Below are 5,719 nucleotides of genomic sequence, written 5' to 3' on the forward strand. Positions count from 1 at the left end.
ATAGTTGATGTTGTTTGAAATACAATAAAAGAAATGAAGAGGTTTGAATGATTATCCCTCCGCCTACTATGCCGGAGTCACAGTTTTGACCTGTGCTGGGAGTTGCTCGATTAGTAATCGCACACAGTGATGGGAGCTGCTTGTGTTATTAGTGATCGCACTAACGCACGAGCAACATGTGGCTGTGCGCCATGTGTTTGCCAAATTGTCGAAGTAGCGACGACAAAAGACGAAAAAATTCAATTTCTGGTAACGTTCTAAGGAAGAAAGACGTGTGCAGCAAATCAAAGCAATTTTCTATTTCAAAGTTTATTTCATATATTAGTGTTTTTATTATTGTTTTAGTATTTTAGTATTTAGTATTTAATAGTTTGTATTAATTTTGTTTTTAGTATTTAGTATTTTATACTATTTTTGTATTTGGTATTTTATATTGTTTTTGTATTTACTACTTAGATTTTAGTTTTTAGCACTATTTTAATATTTTACTATTTTTATTATTAATTTACTGTTTTTATTATTATTTTTGTTCTTTTTATTACTTTTTTCCGTTGTTTCTATTCGTTGACGCAATGTCTTCACTGCCAACGAGCAATTTTTCTTTGTCTTCTTTCGCTTAATTTGCACAAGACGTTCCTGACAGTAAATGACATAAATGTATAGTAAAGATATATAACTTTATTATTCATGTGACTATTATTTGTTCCTTATACCAATTTGTGCTGTCAAATTACTGATAAGAAGTAAACTTACTTGTCACACTGTCTTCCGTACTAATTGTAAGTTATTTATTTTTAAGCAATAATGAAACATTTGAAGAAAAGCTTCTGTGTGATTTAACCACACGTGTAAACGGTTTCTAGTAAATGAGCATTACTATAAGCTGTTTTAACGTAGGTGGCGCTGATTATCTGCTTTAGTTCCTTGCAGAGATCAATGACACGACTGGTACCTATTGTATTTGCATTAACAGCATTGTCCAACGGTTGCTTAATAGTTGCAGTGGCCGCGACATGAAATACTATGTTCGCATTTCTATCAACACAATTCTATCTTCTAAAGAAAAACCTAAATCTGGCAGATTCACGTCACCCACAGAATGGAGTTTACCAAAAATTGGAGAACCGTGTTTTGCTTTGATGAATTCCAAAATCTGAAAATGGAAGAAATTGTAGGAATTGTACTATATAACGTTCAGTATTCAGCCAATTTCCTTATTTTCAAGTTTTTTTTGATTGATGTGATTGTTTATTGCATTAATTTATTTATTCTACTACATAAATTTATTGAATAAATTTCATTTTTAATTATTTTCGTTTCTTTATTTTCTTTCTTATTTATTCTTTACTTTTCTCTGATGCACTTCCTAATCAAATCATGTTTTAATTTTGTGATATTCTGTATCTATTCTGATTTAATTAAAGAAATATATTATTTTAACATTTTCAAAAAAAATTTTAACGAAATGTGGGACTTGGCATTGAAAGTTTAATTAAACAGATACGAAATTTTAAAATCGCTGCCTTATAAATAATATATTGTTTCGAGTTCCTTATCGATATAAATTGCGGAATTGGAGGAGAATGTGGAAAGCTCTCAAACATAAAATTTGTATTAGTTCTCGAGATATCAAAAAAAAACTTTCAATACAATATATTGAATTCTGTGTAGAATCGGACATCACCAATGCCGCGGTCAAGGCTCTAGTAACCATCGTCGGTCGACAATAGCTGCGATAACCTTTGGATAGGATGCTATAACATGCTCTACGTAAATTAGCTTAGTCTCCATATATATGGTTTAAAGGCCTGGAAAGTACATAACACGAATCTACTCCTAACTTCTAGAATTCTTAGCGAGGAATGAAAAATAAAAAGCAGACGATATCCTAATACGTAGTTCCCAAACATTCTGATTGTAAATGGATTGTAACACTCCAAGGCACTGAGGGTAAGTATGGTAATATCACTCGTTTAGTTGCATCATCAGCTATATATAACGACAACTACGTGCGAAAACAGTTGACAAAGTAATATTTATATAGGCAGAATTCAATGTATTATGTACTGCAAATATACCTCGGAAACAAATAAAAACCTGAAACTTATATTTGAAATCCTCCCGCTTTTCTTTTCAGTCCCTGAAAATTTCCTGTAACCTACGACCTACCACAATGTAATAAATAAGTGTACTACTGTTCAGAAGCTAAATTGATTAATTATATAAAATGAAAAGTGTAGCGATATAAAATGAAAAGAGTATATATATATATATATATATATTCATAATATGCATTCATAGTGTTGTACACATATAAACACTGCCCGTCAAATTTGTTATATAATTACTGATCAGGTATCGTCAACAATACGTAATATTTCTTCTCAGTTGGGAGCAAGTGAAGAAAAACGCGTATTTTGTAGAAGAAAATTATAGATATATCTGTATAATATGTTTTTCATATATGAAAGAAATCTAGGAAGAAAAGAGTGTTTCAAGTCACATTCAATAGTTACATGCAGTATCAATTCGCTTGACGATTATCGACGATGAATATCAAAGTGGTAAATCACTTTGACACATTCAATCAATCTATGAAAAAAAGTATTTCGTTTATCCATAAATTTATATGATAGTAAAGTTGATCAATTTAACATTTGATAGAGTAAAATTTAAAATAGCGAGAGTTTTATTTACGAACTGGATGATGCATAAGCTTTTTGATTGCTCTTCTATTGTCTGGTTTCTTTTCGGACGCAAAAGAATAAAAGTAGCAACTATTGGGCGAAGACACATCAATTTTTTCAAAAGACCTTTCCGCACAAAACCCGTAGCTCCGGTCAGTAGGATCAGTGTCGACGTAAAATTCCTCGATAGAATTCGTTTGAATCAATTCTTCTTTAATTTCGGTATTTCATCCATAACGCAGGTTTTTCCTTTCTCAAATTTCATCAATATTATCAATATAATTAATGAAATAACAAAAAGTAAGTGGAAAAGTTGAGAAATGCAAATCTTAGTGCTTAGTACATTACTCCACGCAAAATGTTCTAATTCTTTTTCCGACCAAACGTTATGAATATGTTGTATACATGTTGGAACAATAAGAATACAATATGTTAGTTTGAGCTGAATCAATTTTTGATAACATTTTAAAGTTACTTAAATTGACACGAAAGAAACAAGATTTCAGAAACGATTGGAATCGTAGAATTGGTAACAATATTAATAAATAAGTTAATCTCTTTACATTTGTGGATGAAGTATCCCATTACACTTCATTTTGAATAAACGTTTGCTATGTTCTGAATCATTTCATGCGCTAGAAAAATAAAGTCATTTATTTTTAATTGATTTTTCTTCTGTTAATTTCTTTCATACTGACATATGTGATTTACGAGACATGTGATTTACGATTTCTCTTTTATCCAAATTGCTGACCGAGATATTTAGTATTTTTATAAAAAGAAATACAGAATATCCTTTAATCTTCAATTGTATGGCCATAAAAAAAGCGTACAATATCCAGTATTAACCAAACGTTTAATCTTTCATTGAAGATATTAAACAATTACTATCGTCCGGTCAAATGACTCATATCAAATGTTAACTTGTATTCTGCACTTTTCACATCAGTTGCAATCATCAAAATATACATGCAAATGAGTAGTCATGCAATGAACCCAACTTTCTGTGAGCGCGCGCGCACGCGAATATGTGGATGACTGCGTGTTTAATTACATCTTATGACAGAACTAAACAATAGAATAATGCTAAGGAAATTCGGTACTTTTTTCCCTGTTGTTTCCCATTATAGCAAAGGAGCAAAAAGTAAAATAAGATCCGATATAATGAAAATACGTTTTCTCAACAATTGATACGAAATCCGGTGTGAAGCATTTATACGTTTCATGATACTGCCCCACTACTATTAATATCATCTCTCCAGGAACGCTATCTGGTAGTAATAGTGAATAGTGTTTATGTGTTTTGGTATGCAAACTAGTAAATTAAATCAGTGTATGAGCAGGTATCAGTGATAGTAATGTCATTGATTGTTGATCGAAGTTCTTTTTATGCATTGAGCCTAATTACAAAGATTCAGTTATTTACATAACCGAGAGTTTCTTGATTCTGACTTTCTCTTCCAAAGTTCGCCGAAAGAAAAGTCTCCCTAGGAAGGGATATCAGAAATTCTTTTGCTGGCTGATGAAAATTTGGTAGGAAGTAGAATACATTTCCCTGTCATCCAGGTTCCGACGAAAACTGCGGTTCATGGAACCGTACTACAAGATTTATGAAATGATTATTCATTGATAAAAGATTGGCGTAGAATATATGTTAAAAAGTTTTAAATGCTTGAACGTGTTATGAAACATCATTAGTCTCAATAGTTTTTCTATTTTATTTTATTTACCTACTGGCAAGTTACCTGCTCTAATTAAAGTAAATTTTCCTTCAGTGCTTTGAACTTAGTTAATAACCGCATGCACCATGCAACACAGTTTGACTAATATGAATTTATTTCACACCTGACTTCAACATAAAATGAGTTAACATTAAATAAAATTAATTTGAAGATTGATTGAAATTCTATTGGCTTTGACCGATTAGAATGTAGAAACCAGCACAGGGTGATTAGTTATGAAAAAATGAAGAAAGTAGGATAAAACTTTTTTATGTAATACTTTGTTTTGAAGTCAAGTTTGAAATCACGTCAAGTACAATGTAGCTTATACTATAGGTGACAGAAACCGAAAATGAACAAGAAGTAATCCAACATGCAAGAATGAGTCAAAAATGTGCATCAAAATTTTCTTGCAAGATGCTTCATTTTCAAAAGAATGCATTTTGAATGTTACAGCATTTCTATAGCATTACATTTTTTTTAATTTCACGTTATTGTACGAACAGGTACTATAACGTTCATAACCCTTCGTTGACGTCGATGACTTATTTAATTATTATAATCATTCAAGCATGGAAAAGATTTCTCACTTGAAATGACTTTGTATATTCGACATCTCATTCTGAAATGTAATGTAAGAGTGCTCGAGGGACTATATTAACGTAATATGTAAACCGTAACTGACGTCATGTCCCCTGATTTCATTTTCTGAGTATTATTCTACACTAAAAATGAATCACAGTCGATTATTATACAGGAAGTTTCATCTATTACTCACTGACGCTGACACGAGCAATATTCTTAATTGAGTAATTCTAAATTAGTCAGTTTAAACGATATGATGAGTAGAAAAATGAGGTCTTGGGTAGAGATAGTTCGAAGTTTTGTGTATTGATTTGGAGGGAGTCAGTATCCTTCAAAAAGTTATAGCGAGATCCTATCAATCTTTCATCGTGGCACAGAAATCATAGTGAGTAAGAAAACACAAAACATATGTATATATCTCTAGAGATCAGACACTGATCACAAGTATACGCTGACTAATTAGTACAAATTTCATTTGTTTATTATTAGTACAAATATATTGTTTTGTAGGAAGAAAATTCTCTGGATACACTAAAACATTAAAACAGTGTTTTTTTTTCTTTTTTGCTCTTGAGAAAAATAAGGACTGTAGGCAAACGTGTAGGGGACACGACTCAGGCAGTACCATAAATAATGTAATAAATATGTCGTCCTCAAAGACGTGGACGCAGGATGCAGTAGTGTCAAAAAAACCTCATGGCCCTGACCGTGCAGACTCCAGTAAAA

The 5,719-nt window shown here is 31.5% G+C and overlaps 1 pseudogene; it reads right to left on the bottom strand.

Moving 5' to 3' along the window:
- Positions 1 to 836: 836 nt before the first annotated feature.
- On the bottom strand, positions 837 to 1,714 carry LOC122538009 (annotated as a pseudogene).
- Positions 1,715 to 5,719: the final 4,005 nt, after the last annotated feature.

The sequence above is a fragment of the Frieseomelitta varia genome, unplaced genomic scaffold, assembly GCF_011392965.1.
Source record: "Frieseomelitta varia isolate USP_RPSP 00005682 unplaced genomic scaffold, Fvar_1.2 scaffold_947, whole genome shotgun sequence".
Classification (NCBI taxonomy): domain Eukaryota; kingdom Metazoa; phylum Arthropoda; class Insecta; order Hymenoptera; family Apidae; genus Frieseomelitta; species Frieseomelitta varia.